The 12,901-nt window shown below is 40.1% G+C and overlaps 1 protein-coding gene across 4 annotated transcripts in view; it reads right to left on the reverse strand.

The window, feature by feature from the left end:
- PLEKHA5 (pleckstrin homology domain containing A5) overlaps nucleotides 1-12,901 on the reverse strand; it is a 212,134-nt gene that overhangs the window by 126,279 nt on the left and 72,954 nt on the right. The window contains exon 1 of one of the 4 annotated variants that reach the window (XM_072954693.1): nucleotides 2,362-2,483. The exons of the other annotated variants lie outside the window; for them this stretch is intronic. The gene's annotated coding sequence lies outside the window, so the exon portion shown is untranslated. Of the gene's footprint in view, nucleotides 1-2,361; nucleotides 2,484-12,901 lie in introns of those variants that run through there. 4 annotated transcript variants of the gene reach the window in all.

Consider the following 12,901-nt stretch of genomic DNA (forward strand, 5'->3'; position numbering starts at 1 on the left):
TAAGAAATATATATTCAGCATTATTAAACATTATTAAAATGTTTACTAAATGTTCAATACCATGTGTTGGTTTTTCTTTTCAAAAGTAAACCATATTCCAGAGGAAAGAAGTTCTTAACATGATGTTAAAGGCCAAGCAGTTGTGTCCTTCTGGCCCCTTATTACCCAAACTTACTTGACCACAGACCCTATTTTCAACTACCATCACTTGGGATTGTTAAGCACTGCTAAACTTCATAAAAGCTAGGGAAATAAACGCTCCTTAACCAGCAGATGTTAAGTTATGTAAGTTAGTACACAAACTTAATGATCTGGAAATGAACAAAATATATGGGTATATGCTTCATCTTCAGAAACCTGGCAAGGAAATCCTTGTCACCAGTAAGTTTTCTTTTCATATTCCCCTCTTTTCATTTCCCCAATATTTCTTAAGGTTTTTCTTTAACAGATCTTCTATTATCCATTTATCTTCTACTGAAGATCTAGGAAGATCTATGATTAGAGGTAAAGGACTAAATACATAAGAGAAAACAGTGTAAACTGTCATTTCGCCATGAACATTTCATGATTATTTCATGAAGGGGGAAAGAGTTAAAATTTGCAATCCTGTAATTATATAACATACAGGGAAAATGTATGTCTAAAAAATTAGTTTCAGAGACCACAGAGGACTTATACATTTGAAATATTTTTAATTAAGAAAGAAAGCAGTTGATATGACTCTGTAAAAGCAATACTTGCTTGTTTTTATCCCCATGGCAGCTGTGAGTGACTTATAAACCTCATGAATCTTTGCAACAGGCCAAGAAACCATCTTATTACTTTAGAAACCTTAAATGAACCTCCTCTTTACCATGGTAAAATATTATATTTAAAGTAAGCGGAAATAAACAGGGTGTGTGTGCTGCCCAAGGGCACACAAGTGAGTCAGGTTTTAGAAGTGGGAATTGATTTCTTGAGTATTGTCACCTAGTCCTCCTCTCTAACTGCTAATCCTCCCTTGAATATACAAGCTTAAGTATACGCCCACCTCCTTCACATGTGCCAATCCTGGAAAATGGCATAGTGGGGGCAGTTCTCAAAATAAAGATATTTTAGGAAAGCATCACATAATTGCCTGGCATTTGAAGGACCTAGGCTTTTAGTATTCTCTTCCTATTCCTCCCACCCCCGCATCATTTTTCTAGAGCTCCTGACAGCACCCTGTACACCTCAAATTCCCTACCTGACATTTCTGTTTACTCACCTACATGATTTCTCCCCAAGGAAACAAACATGGTAATTTTATGCTTTTTCTTCAAATCTTTAAAAAAATTACGATTTATCTTGAGCAAGTATGCAACTTTAATTCCTTGATTTATCTCGAGCAGAGTATGCAATTTTAATTCCTAGGAGAATATGCTGAAGATGTGATTGCCAAGTTCATCTATGAAAGTATATCATCAAAATCATGTTCATTATGAAATAATAACTTATAGCTTTTAAATGTTATTTAATATTATGAGAACATAATATGGAAAAAAATTGCCCTTTTTAATTTCATGGTAAAACATGAAGATGTTGAGTAACAAAAATAATCACAAAACATTCAAATAAGATTATCTTTCTAGCAATCACCATAATATGAGCTCAAGGGAAGTAAGAAGAGACCCAAATGGCAAAACTATTTTTGTGCTCCAACACTTCTGTGGAGCTGACTCAATAACTAAAAACAGAACGAATGCCAAATACGAATCCTGGATAATCATAACATATTTTCAAAATGTTGTCAATCTCCTTTTATCTCAGAGTATTTTAAATGACCAAGTATCTTACAAAGCCAACTTCTTTTTTGAACCACCTATTTAACAACATGTACATACCACCACAACATATGGGACCACAACTCTCATGTTCTGTAAAGAATTCTTGCTCTGACACTATTACTTTATTAGCTAGAGTTGAAAATTTCTTGCTCTTAGGCTACTACTATATCAGATACAGTTTTAAAATGTGGAAGAAAAAAAATTCTAATTTAATTAAAGTACAAGAACAAAAATGTTAAACTGCCCACGCAGACAAATCCTGAACTCCCCGAGCACATAATTCTGCCAGCGTTACTCAGCACCAGGGAGCAAAGGAAATCTGTGGAGAACACTGAGGAATAAATATCATCGTAGCAATTTACGAACTTGTCACCTGAGAAATAGACTGAAGATATTTCAAAAGAGTGAGATTTGGACAGTAGAAACAATTTTCTCCCAATCTCAGCTAAGTTACTTGCTACATGTATCAGCTTAGTACAAAACACGCAGCAGATACGAGGAAAGACAGAGCCTTGCTAGGAATTACAAAACAGAATAAAACAGCCAATTAACTCACCAAACTGCCTTTTGCTAAAAACCTGCATTCTTCTCTTTGTCTCGGGCCTCTGGTTTCCGAAGACAAATTACATGCTCTCTGAGAGAATGATGACAAAAGGGCCCACCGTTTTCTTTTCTATTTCCACTAGAAGAAAACTGAACCACACTGCAGTCTCCAAGAATAAGTACTTCATGTGAGCATGCTCAGTATCTAATTTAAATGACTTGGTATTTCATCTCGGCTTGCAATGGCCTACTTCCAAACAAACTCAGAGAGCTGCAAACTCAACCAAAGATCGTTAACTGCAGTGAACTAAACAGAACCACCAAATGACAACAGATTTGTTTTTAACTTCCTGATTTTTGTGGTTCATTTGATTTGCTGCAACTGGAAATTATTTCTATACTTGTATTAAAACAAGTTCTTAGGTTTCAATAGCTCAGTAACTATGTTCACAAATGCATCCAAAATCCTGGAATGGACTGGAAATTTCAAAACATCCAGGTTGTGATCCCCCAAAATAAATCTGACCACCGATAAATAAAGCAAACTATAAGCCGTTCACGTCTTACTTTTGAACCTCTTATTGTCCTCTTGTCTGTTCTCTAAATAAAACCATCTACCGATTATCTGTTAGGATTTTAATCTCTCCTTTGGCAATGTTAGTAAATGTCAGTAAACTGAAATATTCAGTATCTTTATTAAAAATGTCTGCTATCTTCAAACTATAGCACATAGGATTTTTCTCATCTACAGATTATATATTTTATAATAAATTATATGCTTATGTAAAACAGACCTCACCCAAATGTTGTATCAACAAATGTTGATACAAGTTTTAAAAAGGACTTAAAATTTTTTTTTGCATTTTCAAGAACAATTTTTATCAAAATGCCACACACACACACAAAACTCACCACTTTGCAGATGTATGTTTATGTCATCAAATAACTAATTTGTTGAGGGAGTTGCTGCAAAGACCATACAGTTTTGCACGATGGAAATATGGTCAAGAAGCTTATCCTCTGCCCACTGTGACCATTTCAGTCTTCCAGAAACAGAAATCCAGCACAGCACATAAAGCTCCTCCAGACCAACCAGACAATTCTCCAGCGGTCACTTTCCATTTTCACCTTGGGCAGACGAGCAAAAACAGGAAGTGCACATACACTTGACACACACCCAGCCTGGGACAGCAAACCACTGATAGAGGGGGCTGGCCTGTCTTTCAACGGGTCCTTCTGCTAATTTATGATTCTTCCTTTCTTCACAACGCTTCTTGGCTACTCCCATCACTTCCCTGTTGTAAACGAGCTGTCTGTGCCACCCCCCCACACAAATGTCTCATTTTGTGAACAGCAGCCTTGCCTCCTTTCACCCCCACCCCCGAACTAACGTGGAAGGCCTGGGAAAGTACGAAGGCAGAGGAGATACACAAATTCCACAGCCAAGATAAGGCCCCTCAAAGATGGTGGGACAAGACATTCAAAAGTTCAGAGAGGTTGTAAAAAATAAAATGTTACATTTTGTTTTAAACCATAGAGAACCATTTGTGGAACCACATTTAATTCCAGTATCTTTCTAGAAAATAAAAGTGTTCAGTTCAAAGAAAACTGCCAACACACCAGTTTCTTCATTCTACCAAAGCAGCTCCTTCTTGTCGGTCAAGGGAAGTTCAGCAGGTCGAACTGCAAGGTCTGTGGGTGCTGTATGCTACCTCAACATTCCATTTCTAAAGAAAAAGCTCAAGAAATGAAGCCACAAAGAATAAAAGCAATTAATGACGAAGAGTTGTACCACATGCATAAGTCTTGTGTACCGTTAACTCTAGTAAGTTTCGTGTCCTGTGTGTGTGAGGGTGAGGACTCCGTGCAAAGAGTAAGTTACTTGAAGTACTCAAGGAAAGCCCTACGATCCCTGAGTGAGGAAAGTTCTTCCCTGAAAACGAACACTGTACTTCTGATCTATAAACATCTACTGAGAACACGTTATACACATGAGACATGGTGCGAGGCACTGCACAGTGGAGACAAAATCAAGAAGGACTATCTCTGCCTCTGGAAGAGCTCAGAGACCAGGAGGCCGGGGAACAAGTAACTAAGGTAAGGACACCACGGCAGAAGAGGTACCGTCACGTTCTGGAGAGTCTGGAGGGCAGAGAGAAAGCATTCTGATGAGGGGACGTCACAAATGATTTTGTGAGGGGGTGAACTTCTGTAAATGCCTGGATGAATAGTGAGGATCTGGACTGGGGAGGAGAGGGAGGAAAGAGAGGACAGCCAGGTCAGGGCAGGGGGCTGGCAGTGCGGCTGGCAGAGGACCTGGGACCTGGCTTGGGGCCCGGAGAACTTCTGGTGCTGGTGCTGTGCATGCCGGACGGCGCAGATGTCAACACCGGGACGAGAGACAAGAGGAAAGAGAGGCTCATTATTCTGGGATGGTACTGGGAAGCAGACGGCAGGAAGCATTTCACATTCTGGATAACGGAAGACTCAGGGTCATGTGTTAAAAAGCAGAATGAAGGAGTCAACTTTGGAAAGACAGGAAGATATGAAAACAGTAAAGAGAGGCCCTGATTTCAGCACGCTGCACTGTACGTCCCTTTTCAAACGCACTTCCTGAATTCTTCCGTATCACTTCATGACTCTTCAACCTGAATTTCCTCTCTCCTCTACGTTCCACCTCAGCATTCCGATTTAAATTTAAGGTCATCTTGTAATTACATGGATCCTTTGATCTTACCTAGAGGGCCTGTTTTTTTTTTTTTTCTTTTAAATCTTTCTCACTGAAAAATTGTGCTCTACACTGGAATTGGACGCAACATTGTAAGAGGACTATAACTCAATAAAAAATGTTAAAAAAATCTTTCTCTTTCATCACTCATTCTTTAATTCCCTTGCTTACCCTTTCTCTACCTACAAAACCTGATAAAAAGCTTCCCAGATGCTACCCCAGTACGAATGGATGAATCTGTAAAAATTCAACCAGAGATCTAACCTATTTCTATGATGAGTGAGTAACCTCTGAAGACTGCATACACTTCTAGCGCACATCACTGTGTGTATGCATGTGAGGGTGGGTGGATCTCTCAGTGACACAGATGTACCTGGCATTCATTTGATAACTAACCACGGGGACGGAAGGGGAGAGGGGAGCATGGAAATGAACACTCGCATCCTATATTGCAATCTGTGGTTGTTTTGTTTTTTACCAGAGGGTCACATCAGAATCAACTGGGTAGCTAAAAAAACACTCTAGCACACACATTCAGGCTTCAAAAATCTTTCAATCTGACCATTCCTACGTGCCTTTGAGCTTCCTCTGGTTAACAGCCACGGTTTGTACCCACGAGTTTCCAGAGTGAGACGGACACATAAATAATTAAAAGACAATGTTAGACACGGAGAAGGAAGAAGTATGTTACGGGTACAATAATTCTGCATGATCCACAGATCAGTTAACATTTGAGCAGGACTGGCAGGAAAAGTGAGCATGTTCAGGTACAAAAAGGTGGATGGATACTTCAGCAAGAGGATACAAAGGAACGACATGGGCAAGGCACAAAGCCAGGACAGGTTCATAACGCAAGGGAAAGCCAGTTCCGTGTGTGGACGGCACGGGGGCGGAAAAGCAGAAAGAGCCCAGCAAGGTGCACGGACAGTTTATGGAAGATTTTTTAAAGTAATCCTAGAGTTTACCAAATACATGAATGAACAAATTGATCACTACGAGCTTTTCAGAGACATGAAATATTCTTAAATAGTGCAACGACATGGTCTTACTTATGGTTTTAAATATTATGTAGAAAACGGACGGAGGAAGGGAGATTAATGGCTGGGGAATGACTAGTGATATGAGAATTGGAGGGAGATTCAAAAGTAGTACAACAAGGGGAAGACTGGAGAGGAGACAGTAAAGTTGAGAGATTTAAAGGACAGAATCAATAGGATATGGTGCTGGACTGGAAGCAGGGGTCAGACAGGTAACTAACTACAAGGATTCTGGTTGGGGCAACCAGGCACAATGAGGCATCTAACTGAGCCAGAGAAGACGGATGCAAAAGACAGGCAGAAGGGCTGCATTTCAGGGAGAGAGTTCGGCACGAGGAGAGAGGGCAGGAAGGAGAATCAGCTGAAACAGGTGCACTTCAGCGTCCTGACAGCTACCAGGTGATACTTTAGGTTGAAGGAAATATACAGCTGGGGTTCAAAAAAGAGATCAAGGCCAAAGATACAAATTTATAGAAGAAGAGGGGAAGCCAGATAAAGAACCCGAGAGGGTAGATCAGAATGGCAGAGGCACCCACCACCAGGAGCGATACTGAGGAAACCAAGAAGGAAACTGCATGGAAGTGGCCAGACTGTCAAGGACAGAAGAGTCAAGCAGAGTGATGACTGAGAAAGACCAACATTTATCCACCAAACACCACTGCAAACCCTGTGAACATGGTTTTAATAGTACTGCAGGGTTGAAAATCAGCCTGGGAGAGGCTGAGGCGGGACTGGGTCGTCAAGAGGCTTAATAACACCACGCACTTACTGAGTCCTTATTTTTTGTCCAGCACTGTGCTGCAGACTCTACGTGGGTTGTATCATTTGCCCCAAAACAACCTTAGGTGATAACTGTATTTAAACTCTCAGAGATGAGAAAATAAAGGCAAAGACCTTTGTTCATTGTTTTTCCCACTATCACACAGCTGGAAAGTGGTCCAACTGTGTGCTGTGTTCATACAGCTTGATTCTAGCATTACGACCTCGCTCTACTTACGCAACCACTAAGATTCTTTATAAATGAATAAATAAACAAATAAATAAATAGCACTTATAGGATGTTTCAAATACATGGTTACATTTAACAGTCACAACATCCCTATGCAATAGATCCTGTTAATATTCTACCTATTGTATAGATCTGGAGACTGAGGCTTGAGAGAATTGCCCAGCATCACAGACAATCAGTATTGAAATTTGGATTCAGACATTGGACCCCACAAACCCACAATCTGAACGAGATCTATAGGGTAGTTAAGTTTATGAAGGAGGCAGCATTATCGAAAAGGGATTTTCAGTAGCTAAGCAGCATGGGAAGAGGTGGGGGAAGAAAGGAGAGTAACTGTGAAGAGAGGAATTGACAGTGAGCAAGGAGTACTGAATATGAGACAAGGAGGACTAAACCTTTTTTTTTTTTTTTTTTTTTTTTTTTTAGTTTTACTGAAGTTAAATTTACATTCATAAAGCTCATCCCGGTAATGACTTGTAATAAATTCACAAGTTGCACAACCATTACTGCATCCAGTTTTAGAACATTTCTATCACCTCTTAAAAATTCCCTCATGCCCTGTTTGCAATCAACTCCCACTTCCACCCCTAGCCCCAAGCAACAGGCTCTTGAAGATGACAAATAAACCACACATTAGGAACAGCCACGGCCACCACTGTCAACTCTGGGACAAACTGATGACACTTCTCAGTACAACACAGTAAAATCAGTCATGAAATACTGACACTGTGTATCTTGTTGGTGAAAGACGCTTTATATTTTACTGCTTTCTCATTAGATCTTCAGAGGGTATTAAGTAAAAAAAAAAAAAGAAAGAAAAAGTAGAAGCATTGTGATTTTTTAAAATATGTGATCTTAATAATTAATACAATTGGGATTTTTTCCCCCCAAACATATAGCAAGAGTGAGCCCAAGCAATGTTCAATGGAAAAAAAAAAAGTGACAGGAAGAGTCTCTACAAAATCTGGGACATGTATTTGCAAAAATCTGTGGTAAAGGAATACCTTCTGCATAATAATTTGTTACTGTCTGACAAAAGAAGAATTGTACATTTAAAAACATACTTTCATAAAATAAAGTTAAATATCCCAGTCACTTTTACTGCAGAGATAAACCCTCGGCATCCACTCAGCACGTGGAAAGAGAATGAATGATCTAATTACACATTGTTTTGGCATTCAAGCTGTTTGTTTCTCGTTACAGACAATGCTTAAAGACTGTAAGAAAATTTCTCATGCTTTACTAGAAAAACAAAAGCAAGTGCCAAATTTTGTTTCTAAATAAAGATATAAGAGAAAAATACTTTTAAAAATATTGTGTAAATGAAAAGAAAAAAGGAGGGTGGTGGGGCAGGACTATTTTCTGCTTTCTACTAAGAGACAGAACGGTCTTTCTTAGGTGTGCCTTCCAGAATAGTCCATTTCTTTCTATGCTGCCTTAAGATTCCTAATCATTTAGTTAAAATACTATCATCAGTGTTACAGAAATTTATAACTTTAAAAAATAATCTGTTCCCTTTTTCATTCATTCATTCATTTTAAATTAAATGTTTTATTTGATAAATCTGAACATTACATTTTGGACTTTGATACGTTTACATGTTGTACTATGATTAGTATTGAAGCAATATTTATCATATTACGTCATTATAGTACAATATTATTGTTTATATTCATTATACTCACAAATATTTACTGAGCATCAACTCTGTGCCAGACGCTACTCTACGTAACAGCCTATGCTCTCACGGAGCTCACGTTCTCATGGGGGAAGAAACTCAGTGAACACAGGTTCAAGGATCCCCCACGGACACCAAAATCTGCGGGGGCTCAAGTTCCTTATAAAATGGCATAGTGTTTGCATATAACTTACCCATATACTTTAAATTCTCTCTAGATTACTTATAATACTTAATATACATGCTATGTAAATAGTTGCTGGTACAAGACAAATCCAAGTTTTGCTTTTTGGAACTTTCTGGAATTTTTCTTCCCCCTGAATATTGTCCACCCATGGTTGGTTGAATCCAAGGATGCAGAATTGTGGATATGGAGGGCTGACTACAAGAGAGTAGGAAAGAACTAAGGTAAGTGACCAAGTGAATGGATGGATAGCCAAGAGAAGTCCCGAGGAGTAACGTTTAAGCACTGGCTTAAGCAAGGGCAGAGAAGGGGGGAGGGGAAAAGAAGTCCAGGTACAGTGGACAGTGTAACGGCTGTAAGGCTGGCAGACCTGAAGAGAAGGAAGAAGGCCCCAGTGACCAGAGTGGTGGGCGAGGGAACAGTTAAGAGATGAGGTCCACTAGTGTTGGATTTATAAACCAGAGAAGGGACTTTGGATTTTATTCTAAGTGCTATGGAAAGCTGCTCGAAGGCTGTGATATGACGTGACTGATGTGTATGTTTTATGAAGGTGCCTCTGGCTATGGTGTGGAGCATGGATTGTAAAGAGTCAAGAGAAGAAAAAAGTGGGAAAAGGTGAGAGGCCACTGGAAACGTCAGGGTGAGAGGTGATGGGGGCACAGATGGGACGTACGGCAGAGACAGAAGTGGGCACATCTGGGATGCCTTCTGGGAGAAGGCAGTATCAACAGGTTCTACTGACAGACTGGAGGTGGGGACTGGGAGTGGGCAGATGAAGCAAAGAGAAATTAAGGAGGGTGCAAAGTGGTTTTTTTCTCATTGCATCCATTAGACACCATATGGGGAGGTCAGTGGGTGGAGAAGTAGGAAAAGAGCTGGCTGGAGATGCAGGTTTATGGGTGACTGCCTTGCAAGTAAACGAGGGGACCGGAAGGAGAACACGGGACACACGCTGTGCCTTCATCGGTCCACAGTGTCTACCACTGGTGCTTGGAAAGCCGTGAAAAACAGATCCTTGCTCTCAGGGAGCTTACACTCTCTTGGCGAACACAAATACATCACAACAGTTAAGTAAACTGCACAGTACGACCGAAGGGGTAAGTGCTATGAAAAAAAGAAAAAGTAGAGGAATCAGGGGCGTGGCCAGAGAGATGGCGCTAAACAAGGTCAGTGTGAACCTCATTCAGAAGGGGAGGCGTGCACGAAGGGCCAGGAAGAGGGAAGGGGCAGGAATAAGTAAGATCTTCCAAAATAAGTGTCACTGGCCTATCTGAAGAATGGCAGTGGACCAGCGTGGCTGACACAGGAGAAAAAGAGGCAGCAAAGGGTGCCCAGAAAAGCAGCGTGAAGCCCAGCAGTGCGTGATGTCACAGAAGCTAAGGGGGAAAGGGCGTCAAGGACCAACTGTGCCGAGGGCTGCCAAGAGGATGAGTAAGACCAGAACAAAGAGGTTCTTAACACTGGAAGCGCAACGTGGAGCCAGCAGAGGAGAGAGCCATCGCTGTGGAAGGGCAGGGAAGGAGGTCCAGCTGGCAGGCGGCACAGTCACTTCTACACGTAATAAGACAAGCTGTTCTCAGAGCTTAACTAAACTCTCGATCTATTGTGGCCACCAAATATGGCTTTAAAATTTTTAATGTCAACATCATCAATCAATTCTGGAGTCCAAAAAGCCCATTATGTTTATTTTCTCATTCTGTTAATTATAAATCACTCAAAATCACTACCCTAAGCTATTTCTCAAAAAAGAAAAGAATTTTTTTTTCTGCCAAAAACAGAGAAAAAGAGCTAAAAATTCATAAGCCAGAGAACAGCAACATGGGAGCAACTGGCTGAGAATCACTCCAGGTGTTGTGGATAAATGACTGATCTTTCATTTGCTAAGAATATGGTCAGTAGGTTTCACTGTTCGCATTACATACGAGGAAAGGGGAAACAGAGGCTGCCCACAGTCTCACTGCTGGGAAGTTGAGGGAAGGGTTTAGAAGGAACCCACGTTTTCTCTCCTCTGCCCCCTAGTGTCTCTCTTCTATTCATCCTTACCTAGAACAAGAGGCAGCCAGGGTAGGTTTGCTTCTTGCTTTGTAAGACATTCTTACTAGCTAGACATGATCATTTTAATTTTATTTTGTCCAGTTCCTCCCTCCTATTCATCTATCCAGCCACCCCATCTTCTATCATTTATAAATATGTATCAGTGTTTACAATAGACAAGTAGATACTCTGTACACGAAATCTTGTTGCATTTTAGAAAAATTAGTTTTCTTAAAAAAAAAAAAAACTTCCAAAATAAGCATCATCGCTGTATGAAAAGTACAGTTAACCAATATATCAACAAGGATAGTAAACTGTCATCTTCATTTAAATAAATTACTAAAGACACCAGGAATTAGGTTAGTTATCTTAATATTCTTTTGGAAAAATTATTTCCTGACAGTTTGTGCTGTGGCTCAAATTTTTTCACTACATACATTTAACAATAGATAAGATTTTATGGACCTATGATGAATCAACTCTAAAATCATCTTTATGTGGTAATTCAAAGCATTTTCTTGAAATAGCGAATCTCTAGAAAATTTTAAATCAGTACCGACATAAAACGTCATCTGCTGATAACTGAGCAAAGGAGACTTCTCAGGGGTTTTAAGAAAGGGTTACAAGACCTCATGACACAGAAACAAAATCCTATTCAAGAAATTAGACTCATTAAAATATCATTCAAGGGCATGTAAAGAACGTAATTATTGCTTTTCAAAATTATCCAGATTGATAGATACACTTCAGTCGTCTCAATGAGTGTAAGTAAGGCAAACACCAGATGCTCATTAGGCAAAGTTACATAAACAGCAACAAAGAAAACAAGATGCCAAAAGTCAGAAGGATACTCAATGGGAATGGCTGCATAAATTAAGGTATCTGTACTACGGAACACGTCACCCAGCTGTTAACAACAGGGCAGAACTGTGTGTGTCCCATCCTGGAAGGTGCCGCTTGCTGGTGCATGAACATCGTCTCTAGCACAGGAAGCGGGTGAGAGAACAGTGAATGTTACTGACAGCACGGGTGAAGGCTACTTTCAGTTTTTACTTTGTACCCTTTTGTGCTAGATAAATTGTTTTGACAACATCTATCAGTTATGTAATTAACAATAAAAAGGGGAAAAAAGGAAATGAGAAAGGGAGAGAAGAGGTGGGAAGGAGGGAAAGCAGAAAGGAAAACCACAAGAGCCAGGAATAAGGGGACAGGTGTGCGGGTGAGCAGTGTGGCATGGAGATCTGGAGTGTGACGTCCCCAGATTCAAGTCCTGGTCCTGTTACTAAATGTGGGCAAGCTAAACTTAGTTCTAAGGCTCAGTGTAGCCATGTGCTGAGTGAGGATAACGCTGTTTCTTACCCCCACGGAGTTACTGTGAGCATTACATGAGCTCATTTTTGAAATGAAATGTGTCTGAAACAGTCTAAGTGCCCAATAAATGGTAGCTATTAATTTCACAAAATACAAGAGTGATTTCACCTCTAAATCTCCTCTTCCATACACCACAATCTTAAAGTACATTATATTTGGCATAAATTCTTTTCACTAGTTTAGAAAAGTAGTTTCTAATAATGACCAGAAAGCCAGCCCAGGAGCAGAATATATGAGGCTGGTGCCATCAGAGATACGTCTCACCCGGGATTTCCTCTCCCCGCTGCACACAAGCGCCAAGCTCCTTGTCCTCACTCATGTGACCCTGAGCACTAAACTTTCTGCTTCTCAACTCTGATTTTTCAATTTGTCTGTGGCACGTCGTTAAGACTGGTAGATACCTGTATCTCTTTGAGTCACCCTGCAGTGGATGGGTAGAAAGTGGCCATGACTCACGGACATATTCTTAAGACTACATTTTCAGGTTAAAAAATTACACTATAATTGGTAAA

Source organism: Vicugna pacos, chromosome 34, assembly GCF_048564905.1.
Source record: "Vicugna pacos chromosome 34, VicPac4, whole genome shotgun sequence".
Lineage (NCBI taxonomy): Eukaryota > Metazoa > Chordata > Mammalia > Artiodactyla > Camelidae > Vicugna > Vicugna pacos.